General features: G+C 37.7%; 1 pseudogene; it reads right to left on the minus strand.

Moving 5' to 3' along the window:
* Positions 1–691: 691 nt before the first annotated feature.
* On the minus strand, positions 692–22,188 carry LOC113078352 (arf-GAP with SH3 domain, ANK repeat and PH domain-containing protein 1-like; annotated as a pseudogene).
* Between the last annotated feature and the right edge of the window lie 4,183 nt (positions 22,189–26,371).

The following is a 26,371-nucleotide window of genomic DNA, read 5'->3' on the forward strand; positions in this document are numbered from 1 at the left end:
GTATGCATTACTGTTTCAAATTTTGGGTCAGTAGGATTTTTTATGTTTCTGAAATAGGTCACATATGCTCACCAAGGCTGCATTCATTAATTAAAATACAGTAAAAACATGAACAATGTGAAACATTATTCACATATAACATGTAACCTGTTTTCTATTTTGATTATAATATATATAAAAGGTTTCAGTGTCACACGAACCTTCAGAAATCATTCTAATATGCTGATTTTCAAGAAAGGTTTACTATTAACAATGTTGAAAACAGTTGTGCTGCTTAATATTTTTGTGGAAACGTGACACTTTTTTTTCAGAATTATAGATAGAAAGAACAAAAGAACATAAATTACTTGAAATAGAAATCTCATGTAACATTATAAAAGTCTTTACTGACATTTCTTATCAAATTAATGTGTTCTTGCTGAATAAAAGTATTAATTTCTTTAAAAAAAAAGACTGGTCTTAAACTTTTGAACTTTTGACCTATAAAAAAAAAAGAAATATTAATTGATATATAAACTAATGCCTTCTTATTTATTTTTACTTTTTTAAGTTAAAAGTGCACTTTTTAAGCTCAATATTATGAATTAAAAAAAGTTATATTAGGTTAAAAATTATAAAACAACAGACACAAATCATGAAATGAGTACAAAACAGAAAGCTGCTAAACTTAAACTTTCTGGGTCCACAGTACTTTTTAAAAATTAATGAAAATGTCTTTTCACTCACCACTGTGTTTATTTTCCGTGGCATGGGGACAGGCATCTCCACGGTCCCTGCAGGTGCACCATTAGTGTCCTCACTGGCCTGTCTCGGAGAGAGCTCCTCCTGCTGACTGGACGACTGCTCCTCTGTCCGCTGGGGCTTTGGACTCGTTTCCTCCTGCGTTGTTTGCCTCTGTGTGGTCTCAGCTGCTGAAGACACGGTAGGCTTGGATGGGAGGTCGGAGAGCTGTGGCTTAGGAGGAAGATCCTTAAGCTGGGGTTTCGGGGCAGGTCAGAAAGCTGAGGTTTGGGAGGTAAATCCGACAATTGTGGTTTTGGGGGAAGATCAGATAGCTGCGGTTTAGGGGGAAGGTCTGAGATATGCGGTTTCTGCGGCACTTCCACCGGCTGGGAGCGTTCTGCAGGTTGTGGGATTTTAGGTGGCGGCTCAGTGGGTCTAGTTATCGTATCTGAAGCTCTGGTGGGAGGCGTGTCCTGGGCCTGTGGGGTTTCTGCAGGACGTCAGGACCGGACTTGTCCATTGAGGAGAGGTGGATAGTGTCAATCTTTCGTAGTGCCACTGAAAGAGTAAGACATCATGTGTAGGTCAACATAAAGGTAAAAATCTGAAATATAAATAAATAACCCGTAGCTAATGTCATGTGAAATGTACCTTTTTGAGGTAGTTTGGGAAGAACACGTGGGCCAAATGCTGCTTTTGTGTTCATAGAAGCAGTGCTGAAATCAAAAAGGTATGTGATTAATATCTTTTATTCTTAAAATGATTAATGCTAAATCTTAATGGTCTTTATATGCAGACATGATTGATGGGCAAAACAGGACTATTACATTTTATAAATCACAAACTCTAAGTTTATACAAGGGTAAAGATTGAAAAGAGTCAGACAACATGAAACAGCAGGTATTTTCTATATCACCTTTGCTGCTGCTGAATTCCCTCAAACTTATTGGCCGGGGATGTCCGATTTGCAGAAGGAGGTGTGGAGTCACTTCCTATGAGGTTCAAAAGAGGGAAGAGGTTTAAAGCGGGCTTGAAGTTCCTGTATTTCATTCAGAGCTTTGGCCATGTCTTATACTCTTCCTTTTATGTGCATGTGATCTTCATCGATGTTACCAAGACTTTTTTATGAAGTAAAATATTTGTAATATGCCAAGGCAACTGTAAGGAAGTCATTTGCAGGTTGATTTTCTCTGAAAAACTATAAAAGCCATAATTTTGTGGCACAGTCAAATGGGGGCGAACTATCACCTTTCACAAATACAGTAGATTTTTGTGTCCCAAGACTTTTTAAAAAGCATAAATGTATTATTGGATATGTTAAACGCACTATTATCTAACGCTAAAGTAACCTCGCAAAATGCAGTTGCGCATATTAAATAAGCCAAGTGTGATAAAGTACCTAAACACATCCAATGTCATTAAAAAAAATAATAATTAAAATGATGATAGTAGCCTGTTCCATCTCAAAAGTCTTGACATTACTGACCAAATTCAAACATTTAAATGATAAAACTATTTGATAATTTTGACATTATTTCCTAAATTGATATTCAATCTAATTGTAATTATTTACAGATTTTAATCACCATTTTTATTGTAGTTTTCCTTAATTCTAGCGTGTGGAGATAATAGCACATGAATTACAAACTTAAACCAATTTAAAAGCTAATTTAATCGCAGAAATGCAACACAATATGAACAAAATGCATTGTTTTTCTTAAATCGCAAAGCTCGGAATCACAAAGCGACAAAAAAAGCAGGCATAAGCTGATTAATATGAATATTAAATGAGATTAACTCTCATTGTGGGGTGGGGAAAGAAAAATTACTGAAGATAATGTAATGTTGAGCACTAATTGTATTAATATCCTTGGGTGTTTGACATGCCACGCTTCCACTCGGAAAGCTCTCAGTCTTTGATCATCAACACATACTCAAGTCCTAAATCAATTACTCAGCGCATCACTATATTGTAATGGCTATTTGAGGTCAGGCTCAGAATTCATACCCACCCGTTTCACACCAACACCACCACCACTATCAGCACCAAAACGACAAAACTGCAAGAATTTAGTTCTTTTCTGTCAGCGGAAGTTGTGATGCAATGTTGTTTCTTCAGTCACAAACTGAGGTGTTTCCACCTGGACGCACCTTTGCTCTGCGGGCCCTGAAGTACGGGACTGGGGGGGTCAGAGTGGGTGCGCTTGTGTCCAGGAGGTGGAGGCGGCGCTCTCTTCTTAGATAGAGTGGAGCTGCCTCCTGCACTTGATTGCGATCCCAAGTGGCAGGGAGGTGGGCGGTCCGGTGGACGGAGCTGAAAGAGTGACGAGATGACGTGATTGGTCGAGAACCAAGTGTGACCCGAGCGCACCAAAACACAAGGGGGAAAGGCAGCACTCCAACCAAGGAGGAGTATAAAATCACCTCCGGAAGCACAACCAAAATAACCAGAATAGTCAATTTTTAGCTAATGTTCATGTTTGGGTAAGCTAGTCCCAGAATGCAGGCGGCGGGCTGATATCCAATTAGTTTGAAACCAAAGACAAAGGTTGCTCACTGAAGTTTGGTTTGCAAGCAGACAGTGGTTGTGAGGTTGAGAGGATGTTTCACAATCACTCATGATTAGTTTCCATTGATTGTAGATTATACCTCCCCCGCAATTAGAGTTAATGCAAAGCCATTAGTTACATGCAAACATAACCATGCTTTACCTTTACAGGCACCTGGCCTACTCTTTTTTTTTTCAGTTTCATCTTTATTTTAGTTTAAAGGCGTGCGTACCTTTTGAAGTGGTCTTGCTGGCTATTGTGGGCCCCTCTGATACTGGAGATGCAGGTGTATCGGTGGAGGTGCTGTAGACGGGACTAGCAAAGGCTCCATAGGACAGTCGCTGTTTGTCTCTGTGTCCTAAATACCCTGACAAAGACGGCTTCTCCTGAGGGGACACGCTGGAGGAATGACAGAAGCTTTGAGGTCGGGGAGAACGCTCTTTCTTCACTGGACTGGGCTGGGGATGGAAAAATATTTATTTGAGACTAGTAAAACCTTTGTTTTTACAACTGATTGCACTGGGTGGCGCTGTAGATATACAGTGTGCTTTCAGGCAAATCGAAATGTAGGAATATTTTTAATTTATTTTTAGGATGCACTTTTATGAAGCATTCAAAAATGATTTAGATTTTAGAATTTGAAGCCCTTCGAGAAAATTCTAACAAGATGTGAACTTTCCAGCAAATAGCAATCAATCTAACAGAGAATTCCTCACAATGCTCATGCTTATAATAGAGGGGGGCATAAAGAGGGATCTCTTAACTCACAGAGCGAAGTGGAACTCTTGTATAAGGAGATATGGGACAAAACAAAAGGTCGGCTGACAAACCTTGTCATCTAGATCATCGTCACTCTCGTCGATCTCCTCCAGCCGCAGATTCCACTCATACTCCACATGAACGTGAGGATTAAACCTCCCGGCTGCTGCCTCTGCCAGCTGCGCATCCAAACACAAACTATTAACTTAATACAAACCTCCTCTCTGATGTTAATGCCAGAAAAGGCCATGTTTTGAGTAATTACACGACTGTATATTGAAATTTCAGGTGGTTGTATGGCAAAAAATCTTCTGCAGTTAACACAACGATTAACACTCACTAGCTCTTCACACTGTGCATTTTTCAGTCGTCTGGCAATGTCCAAAGCCGTGTCCCCATTTTGATTTACTGAAATAAAACAAAGTGCATTGGAAGAGCCTTGCTGCTACTACTATGGCAATTCAATTAAGAATAAATAACTGTTCTAAGATTTTCAACAGTTACATTTAAGGGGCTGGGAAAAATGACATATATTTAAATTGCGCAAGAAGCAAAAATCTAAGCCTCCAGGTTAGATGTGGTGACACCTGTATATTATTTAGTGCTAAGAATCTGAGGAATGAAACATGTCCGAGGATGAGCCTCCAAGAATTAAGATCGACAAAATCATTTTAATTTGTAGTTACATTTTCAGATTACTGTTCTACGCATGATCATTTATTAACATATATTCACAACAATTGCCAATTTAAAGTTGAAATAATCTTCAACAAATTAATCATCACACAAGGTCAAAATATTGTACTTAGCTCTGCCTTTATTTATTTTAAAATAACTGCAGATGATGTCTCTGTTGAAACATCCTTGGTTAGATGCCTAAGATAACGCACTTACCCAGGTCAATAGATGGTTTTCCCCTGAGCAGCAGTTTGAGACACTCTGGCTTCTCGTATGTGCAGCAGTAATGGAGAGCAGTGTTTCCACTATCTGTCTGTCTGTCTGGAGCTCCGCTGTACACACACAGATCCATATTCACCACCTTGCAGCTTAATTCTCTCAGTGGACAAATGTGCACAACAGAATATTCTGTCTGATACCTGTTTTGGACAAGAAAGTCCACCAGGTGCAGTGAGGTCTGGTCTGATGTCCGCACGGCAAAATGCAGCGCTGTCTCTCCCGGGTCCTGTAGACAGTAATTCAGTCAGAATCAGGACAACATTACTGAGAATTATTTGCATTGAGTTAAATATGCTATATAGTTCTGCCTTAACATTATTACTCCTCCGCTATTATTACAGACTGTTTGATTCGGGTAGAGGCGGGATATCATTGTGCTATATAACTTGAAACTTAAAGTCAGCATTGTGTCTGTACCTATGTCCATGTCTTGTTTTTTAGTATTTCTGCCTCACAATCTAACGTTAAGTGCAACCATGCATAGACCTCTTAAGACTAAAGATGTTTTTTATGTCTGAATTTGCTGATTTATTGTCTCTGCTGTGTTTTAAGCTTAGAGGATACAGTACTTATTTTGGGAGATTTTAATATACATAATGATCAAACTAATTCCTTGTTAGCCAAAGATTTTTTTGGTGGTATTGGAATGTTTTTAATCTTATTCAGTTTATAAATGCCTCCACTAATTGCCAAGGACACACACTTGACCTAGTGATTGAAAATGAGTTGTTCCTGTCCTAGCCTTCTCCTGTCGATATTGGTCTTTCTGACCATTTTGCAGTATTTTTTAACCTGGATTAATCAGTTCAGCATGTACATAGAGTATGCCTCGCACTGTTAAATTTCATAGGTGGAAATCAATTTTTTACTGCCAAAATTGTTAATGTTAGTTACTAGACTTCTGTCCTTTCCTCTCCTAATAATTCTTATGCAGAGTTTTATGGGTGCCCTTCAAATTTTGTGCAACCTGATTATTCTTTACTTGTTAGTTGTTTCAGGTTTCAAAGCAACCACTTGTGTACTTGATCCCCTACTGGTTTGTTTAAGTCTTATTTTGATCATTTGTGCCCAGCAGTGCTTAACATAATTCATGAATTGAGTACTGGTGTTGTCCCAGCTTCATTAAAAATTGCTGCCGTTATCCTCTAGAAGTGCATCTTAGATTTAGATAATTGTAGCTTTACTGTTGTATAATCATCTTTCTGTTAACAATCTTTTTGAGCAACTTCAATCTGGGTTTTGAAAATTTCATAGCACTGAAACGGCCCTGGTTAAAGTGACTAATAACTTTTGGCCTCTGATGCTGGATCTCCTACTATTCTTATTCTCTTAGATATTAGTGTCATACTGTTTTACTGAAACGCCTTGAAACAGTTTTTGGTATTTTGGGCACCATCTTAAACTGGCTTACATCTTATTTGACCAGACACAGAGAGTTTGTTGTTTTAGGGAATACAGGTCTGATATTGGGTCAGTTTCTACAGGCATCCCTCAGGGATCAATTTTAGGGCCCTTTATTTTTAGTCTTTATTTACTGTAATCTTGATTGTAATGCACATTAAAAAATAAAATAAAAACAACTTCTTATTGGGGTTTCTAAGCATACTTTTTTTAGCAGCTAGAAATTTAAATAGGGCCAAATCTAGAGATCATACAGTATTACTCCCATTTTCACTAAACTGGCTAACAGTTAAGTATAGAGTCCATTTCTCATACTCACATACAATGCTCTCCAAGGTCTGACCCCGGATTATTCATCTTAGCTATTAACACCTTATATTACAAAACAAAGTTTTATGATTCTCAGCAGGGTTTGCTGGTTGTTATGTTTCATGGGTCACAGAGCTTTTTTTAAATCTGCTCGCAGGTTGTGGAACCTACTTCCAGTTGAAATTTGGGAAGCACAGTCTCTTGGCATTTTCAAAACACATTTTAAAAACAGATCTTTTTTTAATTTCTAAATGAATCCTCCTGTGCTCTTTTGTTTGATTTTGTATTTTGTTTTAGATTGACATGCATTTTTATTGTAAAGTGCTTTGAGAATCTTTTTTAAAGGCGGTATGGAAATTTTAGATTTTATATCCTCTATAACGAATATGAAGCATCTTACAAAAATATTGAATAACCTGTGTTTGTCACATTTGCAAAAAGCCACTCTAGTCATCTGTCCTGAAGTCAGTTCAATTACACTCTAGGGAATAAATGACTACATTTCTCTAAATAAGCAGCATATAAATCAGTAACTTCATGACAAACTATTAATCAGAGATCAATACTTGTCCTGCTTCTGGAAATGGATCCATTAGCTCCACTCCATCTGCATAGAGCTGAATAAGAGCCATCAGGTCTCGAGTTCTCACAGCCTCGTACAAGTCGCCCTGTCTGGCTGTGGCTGTAGTGGCTGTCCTCCGAGCAAACCTGTGCTCCACGTACTTCGCATTTATGTACTCCTTCCTCTCAGTCCTAAAAAAATTCGCTTTTAAAACTTTATTCAAACCACATACTGTTGTACATCAATTAGTGCATTAACTACAAAACAAAGGGTCATCCTCATAGCTAAAGCCTGTAGCTCTGTATACATTTGTTAATGTATGCTAGGTAAGCTTGTACTCACATGTCACTTGATGGTGTTGGCTTTGGTGAAGGACTCGGCAGATTCCCTTCTAATATTTCATTAAAACTGCTGTTACCCACATTCTTAGCCAGCTGTGGAGAAATTGCATTGGCTATGAGTAACGAGCATATTAACAGTTCTTCAATGCAATGCATCCTTGTTGAATCATTACTCAAACAATGAAACAAAAAAAAACGTACTGACCCCAAACTTTTTACAATTATTGTAAATTAAAAGATTTATGTTCAGATCACCAAGAGTTCAGAAGATCCAAGTTTGTCGAGTTCCATGGATTGAATGCGTGAAATATGGACTCCCATTTCCCTGTGAATCCCTGAACACTCGATGCATGTCAGGATGCCCAGGTTAGTGGATAACCATTTAGGCTCTAGATCAGATGAAACGGGAAAATTAGGTGTTTTATTGTATAGTTACAGAGGGATGTGTGTCCTGCCATTCACATCTAAGCCACAAGGTGGTGCAAAACTCTATTTTGATACCTTGTTGCACTGACAAAGTGGGGATCCCAATGCTACAAAACTTTCACACAGCAACTCATCTAACCTGGTGCGCCACAGTCGCAACAGACTTCATTTCCAGGCGTCCGCAGCACATCCTCGATGATGGCTTTGGTCAAGTCTTCCACATTGTCATCTCCAGCACTCTGCTCTCCACGGAACGCCATGTTCAGAGCCTCCTCCTTACTGTTAGTCAGCACTGAGATCCATCTGCACAACACATATATTTACATACACACACATATATATATATATATGCGTTAATGGCTTGCACACCACTACAGATGGACACACACACATGCGATAAATTATGTGAAATACCACACATAAACCATACACATAAAGACAGGTTTACACACAAACACCCATTTATATATCAATATAAATGTGTCATGCAGATATTTCTCAAGCTAAATAATCCACAGCAAATTATACTATAGACAAGGCATGTTCAATACACTCACCGGCCACTTTATTAGTACACCTGTTTAATTACTTGGAAACACAAATTGCTTATCAACTAATCTCATGGCAGCAACTCATGCATTTAGGCATCTAGATGTGGTGAAGACGACTTGCTGAAGTTCAAACCGAGCATCAGAATGAGGAAGAAAAGGGATTTAAGTGAGATTTTGAACGTGGAATGGTTGTTGGTGCAGACAGGCTGGTCTGAGTATGTCAAAAACTGCTGATCTACTGGGATTTTCACCCACAACCATCTCTAGGGTTTACAGAGAATGGTACGGAAAAAAAAATATCCAGACTGGTTAGAGAGGATAGAAAGGCAACAGTAACTCAAATCACCACTCGTTACAACCAAGGTAAGCAGAATACCAACTCTGAACACACAACACGTCGAACCCTGAAGCAGATGGGCTACAGCAGCAGAAGACCACACCAGGTTCTGCTCCTGTCAGCTAAGAACAGGAAACGGAGGCAATTCACACAGGCTCGCAAAAATTGGATAATAGAAGATTGGAAAAAACGTTGCCTGGTCCGATAAGTCTCGATATCTACTGCGACATTCAGATGGTAGGGTCAGAATTTGGCGTAAAGAACATGAAAGCATGGATCCATCCTGCCTTGTCTCAACGGTTCAGGTTGGTGGTGGTGGTGGTGTAATGGCGTGGGGGATATTTTCTTGGCACACTTTGGGCACCTTAATACTAATTGAGCATCGTTTAAACGCCACAGCCTACCTGAGTACTGTTGCTGACCAGGTCCATCCCTTTATGACTACAGTGTACCCAGCTTCTGATGGCTACTTCCAGGATGTCACAAAACCCAAATCATCTCAGACTGGTTTCTTAAACATGACAGTGAGTTCACTTTACTCAAATGGCCTCCACAGTCACCAGATCTAAATCCAATGAGCAGCTTTGGGATGTGGTGGAACGGTAGATTCACATCATGGATGTGCAGCCAACAAATCTGCTGCAAATGAACGATGATGCTATCATGCCAATATGGACCAAATAATGGAATGTTTCCAACACCTTGTTGAATCTATGCCGCAAAGAATTAATAGTAGTTCTGAAGGCAAAAGGAGGTCCAGCCCTGTACTAGGAAGGTGTACCTCATAAAGTGCCCAGTGAGTGTATACTGCATATTCACAAATATTCACAATGATTTTTCATACAATGACGTGTAGTGACATTCAGCCAAGTATGGTGACCCATACTCAGAATTTGTGCTCTGTATTTAACCCATCCAAAGCACGCGCGCACACACACACACACACACACACACACACACACCCAGAGCAGTGGGCAGCCATTTATGCTGCAGCGCCCGAGGAGCAGTTTGGGGTTCAGTGCCTTGCTCAAGGGCACCTAAGTTGTGGTATTGCTGGCCTGAGACTCGAACCCACAATCCTAGGGTTAGGAGTCAAACTCTCTAATCACTAGGCCACAACTTCCTCCTGGATTTACTGGCTTTTACTTTACTCTTAGACTATAATGTATATGAATAAAAGTATGCATAAAAAAAAAAATATAGGCCAGCCGAGGATGAAATATACACAAACACACATTAATCTCATTAACAAGCAGAAACACTCATACACGCGCATCTTGTTCTCACTCATGAGCATGAAAACAGAGAAATAACAGATGGTATGAACTCTCCATCTCACACATTCACACTTACATCACAAACTCCTGCTCATCCTCTGCCTGGAAATGATATGTTCGATTATCTGCAGGGGGACAGAAGCAGACCGATTACTAGGGGAAAGAAGTCAATTGCCCTTTAGTCCCTGAACACTGCACTCTGCCTGAGTAATGGAGTTCGACTTCTAGAGGCCTTTTGCTATGGATAAAAAAAGTACTCTGAAAAGTTTGGTGGGGGAAGTGTGTAGCCACTCACGGGAGATAAGGTCAAAGCACTTCTTATCCTCTCCGCTGGGTTTAACCTGGCAGGTCAGCAGATTCAGTCTCACCGGCTGCCTGTTGGACTGGACAGAGCAGAATTACAATAAATGACCTGCAGACAGACATAACAGAGCTCTGCCAGACTCGGCAATGAAGACTGAGAGTCGCTGGACTGGTCACTTGCCCTTTAAGGCCAAATATGTCATCAAGGTGAAGGCATTTACCTGGCTAACAAAGATGAGGCTTTGTCAAAATAGGAAGAGTGACTTGGAAGCATAAGTTAGTAGGGCTACACAATTAATCAAATTTCTAATCACAATTACAATTATGGATGCCACAATTACATAATCGTTCAAAGTGGCAATTAATTGTTCGGTGTCCACTTATGTTATTCTGTGTGTTTAAGATGGGTTTTTTTTCTACAGGTTATCTAAAGGGTTTCTCCATTGTTTTAATTTGAACAGTTTTAGTATATCATTATAATACTATGCATATTTGTACTTTTTTATTTAAAGAAGAAACAATTCCAATGTAAAGTGGACATTTGAGGCTTAATACTATTGAAAAGCAATAATAATAACAATATAATAAATTAGCAATATAATTAGCTAATTATAATAATTAGCAATATAATACAAATAATAATAAATAAATAAAAAAAAAAATATATATATATATATATATATATATATATATATATATATATATTGGTTGGACAGTTATATATGTTCATTGAATATATATGCATTTATTTATTTTTTAATAAAAAAGTGAACAGTAAAAACCGTGAAAATATTGGCAGGGCAAAAAATTTGTTTAAATCATTGCTCAACTTATTAATTGATGAATATTCTATTTAACCTAATTCTGCAACGAAATTCAATTAAACAGACTTTTAAGAATCACTAGTATTCTCAATGTTTTTTTCTTATATCTAACTCAAATCTGATAATGTTTTGCTGAAAAAAAGAAAAAAAACCTACACAATGCTCTTGGGACAAAAGCATAAGCTGGATGTAATGTGATAAAACTGATAGCTATAGCTCCATATTGGGAACAATAACAGCTATGAAGAAATACTGAGCAGTATTGCAGAAATCATACTTCAGATACAAGCAAAATGTTTCTCACTGTTATAAGAAATAACAAGTAATTTGATTTAAATTCAAAACAGGATCAACTATTTCAGTATTAACATTCAATAAATTCAATATCATGTGCAATATTAGATTTAGATTTATGCATTTAGCAGACGCTTTTATCCAAAGCGACTTACATTGCATTCAGGCTAACAATTTTGTACTATCATGTGTTCCCTGGGTATGAACCCCCAACCCTGCATTTGCTAAGCACAATGCTCTACCAGTTGAGCTACAGGAACACTATTAATGCAACAACAATGATGACTCACTGTTCTGTTACTGAATAATTAATAATAATAAGAAAATTCATTGAGTAAAACCCAAGGTGACTAAATAGAGATTAAATAGGTGGCTAAACAGAAATGCCAGCACTGCAGGAGCACTTTTATGCTGATGAAACGCACAGACGTGATGGCAGAAAAGTTCTTCACATTAAAATGCTATCAGACAGGAACATGAGCACATTGCCACAGCGTCTGGAGAGCAAAATGCATTCACTCCACACGGCATCTGCTGAGCAACAGCGTCCTAACAGCAGATTGCACAAGGAAACTCATAGACCACCTGGGGCCCAGAGCATGCTGGGTCTCGTTCGTGCTAATATCATTAGTGTATGAATCAGATCACACAGGGTGCATGTTTCTATGGTAACTGTGCAGCGCTACCCCCCCCCCCACGTTCACCTTTACACAGCGAGTGAGAGTTTTGAGTGCTACAATAAGGAAACGAAAAGCCTTAAGATTATTCAACTGTGGTAGCTGTGTTGCTTCACTGTTTATATACAACAGTTTGAAAGCTACAGCTATAATTAAAAAAATCAGGCTTAAAAAATAATACCTTCTGTCAAAGGTAAAGTAGTACTATAATGAAACCATCATCATCATTTTAATGCAAATATCAGCAAATTCTGTAAGCTAGCCACCGAACACATATCTTGCAGCATTACTCTGAGTAGTGTAGTACTCACTGTGGCATGGGAGATCGTGAGAATGCCATTTTTCACCGAGCACTTCCTCCTCTGCCACACCTTACGGATCCTGAGAAAGAAAATGATAATATTCTTCCTTCGCATCTCTAAGATGATTATTATTTTGAGTGTTGAAAACAGTGTGTTTCTATTTCAAATAAACTGCAGTTATGTCTTTATTTTCTCTTTTGTTCAATGCTGTGTCCTTGCTGAAACTTTCAAATGGTAGTGTACAGTATATGAATCTGTAAATCATTTCTAACAAATTAGCACAAATTATTTTTTATTTTGTGTGTTATGTAATTTATATTGTGTTTATTTGGCTGTCTTGAAACTTTAGAGCCTGAGAAAGCAGTGTTCAGAAGCAATGTGATAATACTGAATCAATTAATTACAGAGTAGCCAATTCCTTTAGACACAATTAAGAGGCTATTAATAATAATAATTACATTTATATAGCAATTTTCTACACTTAAAGAGGGGGAAATAAGTGACACTAAACAGAATATTTAAAAACAACATCAGACTACACAGCTCACCCGTCACTCTTCTTAAACAGATAGCCCTTCTTCTCACTGCCAAACTCCTTATTGCCCTGCAGCTGGTGCATACTGTAACCGCTCTGTTTGCTCTGGGAATCCTGCACATCATCACAAAAAACATTCACAATCTAATCAATAAAGGTATCACACAATTATAGATTGGGTAAAAAAAAAAAAATTATAAAAAGAAAACAACAACAACAACGAGACCAAAAGTCTGAAACTACATTAAAAAAATCTGGGATTTTTATTTTTCCTTAAAACCAAGAGGAAAAGTTTTTGATCTTAAACAAATAATGTTTATACGTTATAATGTAAAATTGAGAAGAAAAAAAAAGTTTAACATTTTATTCTAGCACCTACTGTAACCACTATATGGTATGTGTAACAAATGGGGAAAAACAGTCTGGCAACATTAAATGTAACTTTTATGAACTTACTCTCCTAGACTTCAGTTGGAAGGCAGTGAAAATGAAAAAGGAGGAGAGGAGTCAGAAATGCAGATGTCAGATTATTATTTTTGCATTGTGCATAGAATAAAAATAAGAGCGAGCCTAACGTTACAATATTCACAGCCACGTTCGAGGATAATACAACACAGAACATTGTTATTCAATCGAGACCAGAGACGTCAGCTTCAAATGGACATCAACTCCAAACAAAACACATAAGAGATCAAACGCTGGGCTCTACAAAAGAGCTTGTGTTGTCACTGCCTGACCCGCGTGTCCATGTTTCCTGTCTCTCATGAGAATGTGTGCACTTGCATGCAAACACTGAAAACCTACTTCACATGTCTCACAGAGGCGATAAAGTCATGACAACTTGACATGAAAAGCAAATTCACATCTTTAATCGTATCTATAATGTCAAGTACAGCATGTAAATACATTGGTGCATACGTTTATAGAAGGAATTGACACTACTCTGGTAAGTTACCCTTTGTCATCACTAAATCAAAGACAAAAAGCCCTCATCAAGCCATTGTGGATTAAAGGCAGAGGATAAATCAATCGCTGGTGTACCTACCTCTTTCTGGTCCAGTTGTAAAGACGATTTAATGAGGTCTCTGAGAGCTGTGAGCTGTTTTTTCTCTTCGTCCTGGGTCTGTTTTATCTGACAATACAAACTGACTGTGTTAAAATATGGGGCGAAATAAACAATATAAAACAAACACCTACTTTTTCATAGTGGTAAACACTCTCTTGAGAAGGCACTGCTGGTGAACCTTTATTACTTGTTCAAAAGGAACAGTTGTTTTGAGTAATACTTTATCTGTCTGAATATGAGATCATATTTCACATGTTTCTTAGACACATATATAAATTATGCTTGTCTCATGATCGCATACATAATATAATTGCAATGTTCTCACAAGTAGAGATGCATAATAATAACAGAACTAATAACAAAATAAAGCATCAAAAATAATTAAAGATTAACTAACATTATAAAGATCAGCTGCTAATTTCTCGATATACTGCTTCAACTTGTCAGCGGTTTTTCAAGCCGTCCTGGAAAAAACTGAGAGAAAGCACAAGAAGAACAAATGAAAGGTTGCAAGGTGTTCGTTCAACACTACATGTGCTACTGTTGACTAGTTTGGGGTCAGTACTGGTGAGTTCACCAGACACGAAAAGTGCGTCTGGAGCGAGTGATTTCAATGTTAAGTCAATGCAAAGCGTGAATAGACAACATGCGGCCATTTCGCGCGAATGAGGTGGCGCGAATTGAGCGTTTCGAGTGTTTTGATGCGCAAAACGTGATGTTCGCATGAAACGCGCAAGTTGAAAAATCTGAACTCTGGCGAAATTTCGCGCCACGTTAACCAATCAGGAGCTTTGCTCTTGTAGTGACGTGATTACGACGTAGCGAGCGGAGGGAAAATCAGAAACAACAATGGAGGACAAACTTATCATTACTGTATGTGCACACCCGGAGCTGTATGATACTTCTTCATACTTCATAATTTTTGGAATGTTTCTGAAATAAGCTCATCAAAGCCTGCATTTATTTGATAAAAAAATAGTAATATAGTGAAATATTATTAAACTTTAATTAACTGTTTTATATTTTAATATATTTTAAAATAAAGCTACATTTTCAGCAATTACTTGAAATTGAATACTTCTGTAACATTATAAATGCCTTTACTGTCACTTTTAAAAAAAAAAAACTTTTACCAACCCCAAACCTTTGAACGGTAGAGTACATTTAGTAACTGTGTGCAATTTTAAACTCTTTGAATATAATATATCTCTACTTCACACCATAAATTCTGATAATGAACTAATCTAGGAGAATATTCTTAGGAATTATTTAGGAATTACAGGAATCGAAGACACTCACTTGCACTGTGCGTGATAATACTTGATGAGATTCTGCAGGAGATCCACTCCCTTCTTAGTCTTAATCTCATTCACTTTGATCAGGTACTGTTGGGAACCATAAACAATAAAGACACTTGAGTTAATAGAAAAATACAATGACACTGCACGCTTCTAAACACACACACAGACATGATTTGAAGTGGTTTAAAGCTGTTTTATTTGATTGATGTGGCCATTGGAACCTATTTTGTTTGATGATTAAATGGTTTGCACTTCGTAATTCAGCATTAAATTGTTGATATAATTTTGTGCTATCTTGAAAATGAATAAATGCTCTACTGCAGACCTGATCTCTAGATCAATTCAGCTTGGAGATATATGTGTGTATAAGAAATGTATAAAACATATATATAAAACAGCAAAATGTCATGTAAAATTATGTTAAACATAACGCTGGACTGATATCCTAGTATGTCTATGCTGCATATTCTGCACCTGAATATACAAAGCCTACTGTTGCTTGACTCATGAATATTAATCAGGTTATGTGAATGGATAGTTCAGCAATGTTACCTAGCAACTTCAGAAAAGTCTAATTAATATTCATTATATTCACAACTCTGCTATGCCATGATGTCTCGAGCCGCCACTTCAAAACTTGCTCCAGAGCTTCTGAGCGAAAAATGAATGCAGCTGAAAATCTCCTGGCCTTTCACAACACCACAAGTGAGAGAAGATATCATGGCAGAATAAAACAAGAGACAAACTGAAGTTGCTGAGCAATCCAAACTACCATCATGTTTATTATTCTTGGAAGGAACGAGGAATAAAGAGACAGACAGTATTCATTTTCACAAGCCCACACACCTCACACATCTGCAGCTGAAAGATCCTCCGCTCTTTCTCCATCTCTTCTGCGATCTCTGCGCCGGTGATCTCTGTACGGATCATGCCGTGCTGCTTGGCATGTTCCCTCTTCTCCTTCTCGATCTTTGTGCTACAATCAAAATGACGACAGAGAAACAACAAGCTTCATTTCAGCTAGAGGTTACCGCAAGTAGCACTTTCTCTATGATGATGATATATTGTTGTATCTGAGCATAGCCATAAAACAGCTGTATATCACTACATTAAACAATGTTTTGAATACTAAGACAGAAAAATATAAGCACACAGTAACGATACTTACAACTTGGTCTCGTAGTCTTTCCAGGCCTTGTCGAAAGGCTTTTTAAGATCCTGTGTTGGAGGAAATAAAATCAAAAGTGCAGGAAGCGATTAGGTTTACTGTGCAGCGCTACAGAGCATTTGTTAAACTGAACACATTGTTATACACTATAAAGCATCAAAGAAATCATCCAAATTTTAAGAGATCTACTCTGAAACTTACTTCAGAAATGTTTAGTAGTGATTGATACGCACTGTAGTAATGCAACAGCTTGATTAGATTTTCCCGCTCTCAGAAAGCGATTCTCTGGACTTAATGACATTATTCACTTTGCTACTACCCAAATGTTCATCTACTCAAATAATAATTGATCATGAAACACACAGATGTTTTGGCTAAGTCCTTTTTGAGGTATAGAAAGAGCATATGCATAAGCATAAATTTGTTTATGGCATGAATATATTCATAAAGCTGAAGCAGAATCCAGAAGCTTACAGCGGTTTATGCTTCTACATATAACTCTGAGCATGAAGAGATCTCCCTTGGTGCTTTTCTGCTCTTTTATGCAGTTTGTCATTCATGTTTCTAGTTTTAAGAGTTCCCATCTATTATGCTGTTTTACACATCAAATGAAGCTGGAAGTAAATTTTGAAAATGTAGAAACTGAACGCACAGTAAATTTAGATTTACATTTTTTTATATATTAAATTTTACATGTGTGTGTGTGTGTGTATATATATATATATATATATATATATATATATATATATTTTTTTTTTTTTTTTAAATATATTTTTATATATTAAAATAAAATATATATTTTAATAAAAAAAAAAAAATATATATATATATATATATATATATATATATATTAAATAAAATATATGTATATTAAAATATATATTCTTTTATTTTATTTAAATAAATTTTATGTATTTAATTTAATTTTTTATTTTATATATTTTTTATATATTACATTTTACGTGTGTGTATATATATATATATATATATATATATATATATATATATATATATATATATATATATATATATATATATATATATATTAGGGGTGTAACGATACGCGTATTCGTATTGAACCGTTCGGTACGAGGCTTTCGGTTCGGTACGCGGTACGCATTATGTACCGAACGGTTCGTTGGACTAATTAATTATATTTGCAAAATAAATAAAAAATTGTGAAATATAATGATATGCGTTCAACAAGGTAGCTCAATAACCCAAACGACGTAACAGGCAACGCCCCTGACACCCCCGAAGAAAAAAAAACACCATATGTTATATATGCTACTCAGCAGGCGCTCGCTCACTCAGTACGCGCTGAAGGCTCGTTGCAAAATGGCCAATGCGTTTAACAGACCAGAAATATAAGATCCTCCAATAACCAACAGGTCTGGTGTTTGGGTGCACTTTACCAATCGATCGGGGCATCCGAGCAAGCACGGAAATCAAAATGGACTAGTACTGTACTGTATCGGAATTTCCTGAGCAGTACGATACAATTAACAGGCCTGCACGTTATTAGATAGAACAACTGTTATAAATAGAACGTATGCACGGGCAGTTTTGAAAACTCCACCTACTTTGCTCTTGGCATAGTGCAGCCCAAATCGCGTTGTATCTGAAGGGCAACGCTGAGCCCAGGGTCCAGCGCCGCGCGTACTGAGTGAGCGAGCGCGCTCTGTAGTGGAAAACGCAGGTTTTAAGAATATGCTTAATGTAATTGAGCCCCGTTACAATATTCCTTCACGAGCTAATTTCAGCCAGACCGTAATTCCTGCTTTGTGCCAAAAAACAAAAGCCCTATAGAGAACCAATTGAGTAAAAACACACTCAATATAAAGAGTTATAGAGTTCCATATAAAAAGTTACATCTTTGTATTTGTTCATAACTACTACAACAATAATATAAAATTTTAAATTTTTTTTTATAAGGAGCTGTTTTTGTTTTATACAGTATGCTACTAAGAAAACACCATAGAAGATGGGTAAAGAATAGCTCCATCATTGTTCAATGTAAAAAAAACATACTTTGTTAGTTTTAATAAATATATTTTTTTTAAATCAAGGAAATGTATCTGCCAATTTTTTCTTTTTGCTGTATCTAAAACGTACCGAACCGAACCGAGACACCAGTGAATCGTATCGAACCGAACCGTGAATTTTGTGAACCGTTACACCCCTAATATATATATATATATATATATATATATATATATATACACACACACATACAAACACTCACATATAAACGTGTTTGTGAAAGAATGTGTGAGTGTGTGTGTGTGTGTATGTATAACACTATATCCACTATATTGAGTTCTGCAGTAATTTTGTGTTTTGTCTCCATTTCCTCATACTCACTCTCTGAGGAACACATAAAGGAATTGGTGTAGGTGCATTTTAATGGTTTATGAAGCATCTGTTCCAGTGCGAGAAAGATTTGAGAGAGAGCTGATAATGTCCTCCAGGGACTGCACTTATACCCTTCAAACGCCTCTGCCTCTGTCAATAAGGACTTTAGAGAAGGGTTTCGTTTTCGCTGAGTAAGAGGGTGAAAGAAAGAGAGGGACAAAGTATGAGCGAGATAAGAGAGTAAGAGAGAAAGAAAGGGGGCTGGTAGGTATGTATCCTCCGTCTACTGAGCAAAAAAAAGTGAAGCCTCATCACTTCCATTTAGAAATTCAGCTGATGCTGCAGAGGCTCTTAGCCTGGGTCATGCTAAAGTGAAAACAATCAGACAGCCTTTCCAAAACCGCTCAGCGTGAGGCAGCCCTACACTTAGTGGAAGTCATTTTCACAGTCACTACATGTTTGCATTCAAGCCTGAGACATCAACAAGCAGCTGACAGGAATGGTCAGTCTGATGTCTGAGCTCTTTACCCAGTCAACCAGTAAACTCTTCAAACCAACTGAGTCAGACGGCTTTAAACGCTCCAGCACTGTTTACTAGCGCTAACAGTGGCCATTCCTTCAGCACTATGCTTCATAGAGGACAGTGGCGTGGAGAACCCTGTAATTTAACTCCAACCAGATTTACAGTGTTTGTTTCTTGGTCCAGTGGGATTCATTTAAGGCAGGTATATGGAGCAGCAAATCAGGGTGTTTCTCAGAGGGGGCCTTTCCAATCAGTTTAGTCCAGAGACTAAAGGGATGTTAATCTTACCCCCTTCACTCCCTTCAGATCTCCTTTGAGCAGAGAGTCCAGGGTGAAGATGACATTGTGACTGAGACTCTGGAGCTGAGGAGGAGAACCAGACCAGAGATCATTAATCTTGAACTAAAATAAAGACTTAGAAAATAATGCAGAATAAAACTAAATAAAAGCCCTCACCAGGTTCTTGAGGAGAGCGGCCAGTTCCTTGATAAGGCCGGAGAACTTGATGAAGGCTGTCCCCAGATCAGAGTTATCTCTGCTGATGAAGTTGCTGCCAAACTTGTCCAGTGCCTGCCCATAGATCTCTTCATTCTGCACATGCTCTGTAGAGAATAAGAACAAATCATGCATATTATTATAGGATTGGAATATACTTTTAATAACATTTAAAGGTGAGTGTGTAGTGTATGGACCAATCACCAACGGAATTGCAAAAATTATTATTTGTATAGCACCTTTCATTAATTACATACAATTACATACAATATAAGCCATTAGATTAAAACATAAATTAATTTAACTGTCGATATTTCTGAAGCAGATTGTGCATGTCACAGATGAATTAACAGGTCGCAGACAGATCTAAACACGAGCAGATTCAGTTCAACATAGAATAAAAGCCCCACGCCAAGTGTCGAGCGCTCAGGTATTAATCATCAGGAGCCGATTAGAGTGCTTACTATACAGTCACATCTGATTTAACAGGATCGTGACACAGAGGCCACCTGCAACGCACACAGCAAAGAGTCGATAACACAGCGGGACACAGCCGGTTTACATCCTCTCTGTCAGTAATGCTCTATACTCGGTAGCACAACATGAGACTTCCACTTCAGGAAGACATCATTCCACACTTTCCACTTCAGGAAGACATCAGGAGCAGAGTGATGTGCGTCAGGAGCGGCTGCATTCAGCTGGAGCTGGTGTGATTGCATTCACAAACCCAAAAAAGAGACATTCTGCTGGCATTGGCTGAATCATGAGAGGGATGTCTCTGCATTGCCGAAGAGGTTCAGAGGACGAGCGCTCTCCAAGGATTACTGAGGTCATACAGAGGTCAGCCAATCAAGCACTGCGGCTCACAAGAGGAAGTCATACTCGTACATAAAAACATCACTTTAAATCCCCACATGTAGACCCAGTCAAGTTCAGAATGAGCTTACCAATCTCACCCAAATGCATGCACTTCCACTCAAAAGACTGAACAGATATTATATATGTATATATTTTATACTAGAAATAACACAAAAAGCATTTACTATTGCTGAAAGGTGTTCTAATAATACAATTATTATAAATAGTACAATGTTAGGATTGCTGCTGTTAATAATAATCATCGTCATAATCATAATTGGGCCTCAGTCAAATGCAGTTCTAAAGATTTGTTTGTGTGTTAAAAGGTTGACCCTTTAATTATAATAAACTCATAACAAGGTTGCTGATCAAACAGCACAAGGCCCAAAGACGTCCATGCTGCATGCCGCTGTAGCACTGCTTTTATCATCTTTTGTAGGTTTTTTTGATCATTTTATAGTCTAGTCGTCCAATGTGACCCATCTCTAGGTCACACAGCAGCAGAACACATTTGTCTGTCCTGTTTTAGAGTGCTAAATATACTTCTATCCACACACTCTTTGGTTCTCAGTCTCTAACCCAGATCCCAACCTTGCATATGTCAACGTATTTGTCAATTTCAGAACCACCAGAGATGCCCGAGTGTAAATATTAGGCATTAGGAAGCCTTGATCAAACACGCTCTGACATTTGGCATCTGGACTGTGTGCTTGGCCAATAGGAGAGGAATGACATTGAGTTACAAGCTGATAAAGGGCAGAGAAGGGCCTGGATGAGCCAAACCACAACCAAACCACAATATCAGACTCATTAGATGGTCTGGAGGATTTCCTGACCTTTCATGCTGATTTACCCTAGAGGGCATGTAAGCATTTGAGTTTCCCTAGATGGAATGGGGGAGAGACTGTAGTAAGACGCCAGTGAAAAATAAGTGCTATGGAAAATCATGTTTCCATGGTAACAGTGACTTCTCACTTCAGGATTGTTGGTTAGAGTAGTACTTCAACAGGAATTTGTCAATGAAACAAGTTGAAAATCAGTTTGACCCTTTTTTGTTTTCTTTTTTTTTTACAGCCACACATTTTATCAAAATTTTACTGGAAATTTGAATCATATTTTAATATTTCCAGAATTACTGTTGAAGAGCTGGGTCAAAACTCACCTTGACCCGAGTTGTAGATGGCTTTGACGGATTTCTTGACCTTTTGTAAAGCTGTTCGGTCCTGGTCCAAAGCCTGGAGAGCCAGACAAAAAGAGAAGAGAAGAGGATGGTTATGAAACACTGCTAAAAAGGTCTGTGATTCATTTATGATTCATGATCTTTGAATTCCAGAGGAACTGCATCAACGGCCACACCTCAAGAGGCAAAAGGAAATATTGGGAATCTCATAATCACAATGGGACCATAACAACACATTAGATGCAGAGGCTTGGAAGCATTTCCAATACTCATGGATATTCCCTGAGACCAAATTTAGAACTAGAGGAACAGAATAACAGCTTTTACCCTTGTGAATCGCAATATTTAAACATCAAATGTTATGCTGATTAAAAATAATTCATCTAACTAATAAACTAAATCAACATTTAGTTACGGTAACAACAGCCAAGTATGGTGACCCATACTCAAAATTTGTGCTCTGCATTTAACCCATCCAAAGTGCACACACACACACACACAGCAGTGAACACACACACACCGTGAACACACACCCGGAGCAGTGGGCAGCCATTTATGCTGCGGGACCCAGGGAGCCCAGGGGGGTTCAATGCCTTGCTCAAGGGCACCTCAGTCATGCTATTGCTGCCCGGATTCGAACCCACAACCCTAGGGTTAAAAAGTGAAAGTGACGTGACATTCAGCCCAAATATAGTGACCCATACTCAGAATTCGTGCTCTGAATTTAACCCTTCCAAAGTGCACACACACAGCAGTGAACATACACAAACCGTGAACACACACCCAGAGCAGTGGGCAAGCCATTTATGCTGCGGCACCCAGGGAGCAGTAGGGGGTTCGATGCCTTCCTCAAGGGCACCTAAGTCGTGGTATTGCCGGCCCAGGATTCGAACCCACAACCCTAGGGTTAGGAGTCAAACTCTCTAACTACTATGCCAGGACTTTCCCATTAGGCAAGATATCCTCAGACAAGACAGCCTGGATTGGCAAAATTGATGGATAATAAGCACACAAGCCATCATATCAGTGACAGACTCTTGACATGCAGTTTCCTAGCAACCGCGCCGGCACGAGAACGGGGAGAGCCCCTCGACCGCACTTCACTGTCACAGGGTGGATATCATTTCAAAAATCAAAACTGCTGTGAAACCGAGAGCGTAGTAAACAGGACATGACCCTAAGTATCTCAGCTCATGAAAATCTCTTCAAATATTTTGATTACATAACAGTAAACAACAGGGTGTCAACGAATCCTGTTTCCTCCAAGCAGCCCAGTGACCTTTTACCTATTGTTTCTGTCTTTAAAGAAAGGAACCATATATGAACTACTGGGAAAAGGAAATATGTGAATTCTTGGTTTACTCTTTTACATGCTTTGATCTTGTGTCCCTCCCTCCCTCTTTGATTGTATCACATGTGCGTCTCTTTCGATGAAGGGGAAATTATGCAAGTGTACGTAATATAGACAAACGGACTCAGAGCAATTAACTTGTTATCACTGGAATAAGCAAAAAAAAAAAACACTTTTGGAAAAAAAAATATTTTACTAATTGAATTTGTTAGTCATGGGAAAGCAGATGATTCAATGCATTCATTGGACATGAACAACAGGCTTTGCCATTCATAATGCATTGCATACCAGTCCTCTGACAGATGTGTGTCCTAACAGCCACAGCTACCAACATAAACGCACCCCTCCCAAACACACACACACCACCCAAACATACCCCAAAATAATGTGTCTTTAAAGAAGCCCTGCAATGGTGATTAATGAGAAAGACGGGGCTTAAGGCCACAGTTTTCAAAGCAAATCCCTCGACATTGACGACAGCTCTCTGAAAATAAAAAGTACAGGGAAAGGAGTCTTCAACATTTTCAAAGGCCTTGTTGATTTTTGATACTGTACATTAGTGGTCGACCGATATTGTTTTTTGACAGCCGATGCCGATGCCAATACCTTGGAAAGCAGGGCGGCCGATAGTCAATATAAAGTCAATATATTTTAATTAATATTTAAGAAATTTGTAATAATTTGACAATAGATTAATGGACTAAGTTTGCAAGGTTTGTGAAATTAAATGTTCATTAGTCATTTAAAGTCTTTTTTAAATGATAAATGCGTATTTGCGTAATGCTGACGGCAAACAACAAAGTATTATAATGTTTGCCTGTATACATTAAATCCCTTGTTTAACCGTTCTATCTGATTATTATACAGACTTAACTTAACTATTAATGACGACAGTAAACAAGAGGGAGAATATGAGCTCAGCTGTGTGCACTCATGCACTGCCTTTCTCAGCCCCATCAAAATAAAAGTCCTGCATCGAACACATCGGCCAAGCAGAAAAACTTATCGGCCGATGCCGATATTTAAAAAAATATGCCAAATATCGGCCGATATATCGGTCGACCACTACTGTACATATCAATTTACTACCAAATGAATGCATTAACATACTTTATCATGAATTGTGAAGTAATTAAAATAATCATTATTCATGAGTGATAGATGAATACTACTCTTACCTGAATAAATAATAATAATAATGCCATTTAGCAGTGCAAATAAGTACTTATTTAATTGACTCATTAAATTAAAAGTGACAGTAAAGATGTTTTAGATGTTTCTATTTCAAATAAATGTTGTTTCTATTTTTGTTTTTAATTTTTTTAAATAAGCTTTCTATTCATCAAAATAGCCTGAAAAATAAACATATTGCTGTTTACGAAAAACATGTTTTTTATTTATAATAAAAGGATCCGTTTTCTTTAGCAGCAAATCTAGCCATTTTAAATATGAAAAAATGACAAAAACAGCACATTTTATACTGATTGTGGTTGAGTTGCCAGGAAAAACCCTGACAGGAAACAAGTCATTTCTAATCCAGTCTGTAGGCTGATGTGCTGCTATATGTTTAGAGATGAGTTGTGCTTCTATAAATCCTCCTACAGTGAACACAAGGCACGCAGAGGAAGAGAAATAATGAGCATTTGGACAGCTGTGGCACACTGATCAAGAACCTGTGGTGATGAAATAGTATTCTGAGCCGCTCATGTGATAAATGATTTCCCTCTGAGACCATTCTCTTATTTTCTGCAGCTATGTTTGGACATTTGGTCCACCAAAAGGGCTGTCCACTGTGGTCCAGAGCGACACAGACTCGCCAGGTCAAAACTCTTCAGAGCTTTTTTTATCCCCGGTCATTTCCCGTTATTTCATTGTTATGAGCTACAACATCCTGTAGCTATATACCAGGATTTAAAGGAACTTCGGGAACATTGTAAATGGAAAGAAAGCATTAACAAACCATTATATCGTTTGTAAAAGCAAACAGAAAATCATTTTCAGTAATGCACTTAGCATACAGCACCACAATCAAACATTTCAAAGGCAACTGTCAAACACTTTCCACAAAGTCTAACTAACATGCATGTGTTAGCAGCATACAATTGCAATATTGATAGCGATAATTTTTCATTTTTGAAAAGAAGTCACTTTTGCTGACAAAGGCTGCATTATTTATTCAAGATTGTGAAATGTTATTAAAATGTAAAGTGCCTATTTTCTATTTTAATATTTTAAAATATCATTTATTTTTGTGTTAGCAAAGCTGAATTTTCACATGTCTTCAGTGTCACACGATCCTCCAGAAATTCATTCTTATTATTAAACATTTCTTATTTTTATCAATGTTGAAAGAGTTGTGCTGGTTTAATATTTTTGTGGAAACCAGGCAATTGTTTTTACAGGATTCCTAATGAATAGAAATAAATAATAAAAAGATGAAAAATAACGGCATTTTTATAAAGAAAATGTATGTACCATTTCAGTTACCCTGTAAGCATGAAGTATCAGTCTTCTGATGTATGACCAAGAGGATAATATCGTTACACAACTTATTACAACAATCTAACCACATCCTCAAATGGTCTTGTAGACTATTAGGCATGACCACATGAACAGAAGAGTGAATCAGAGCATTGCAGCGATGGTAAAGCTCAGCCTGTGACATTGATGTGACTATTATGACTATTATGATCTGGATAATCTCTCAACCTTATGAGATTGAACCACCTTAAGTCAAATTTATCTGCTTTATACAGTTGACATTATCCTTAAATAATATAATTTACAAGTACAGATTTATATACAGTAGCCAAAATTCCACTTACATCAAACTGACAAGGGCTGACCAGATATTCTAAAAAAAAATGCACCTTCTGCGTTCCATTGAGGAGGGAAAGTCATACAAAACGACATGAAGGTGAGTAAACAGTGCCAGAAATGTCATTTC

The sequence above is a fragment of the Carassius auratus genome, unplaced genomic scaffold (assembly GCF_003368295.1).
Source record: "Carassius auratus strain Wakin unplaced genomic scaffold, ASM336829v1 scaf_tig00025429, whole genome shotgun sequence".
NCBI classification, from domain to species: Eukaryota; Metazoa; Chordata; class Actinopteri; order Cypriniformes; family Cyprinidae; genus Carassius; species Carassius auratus.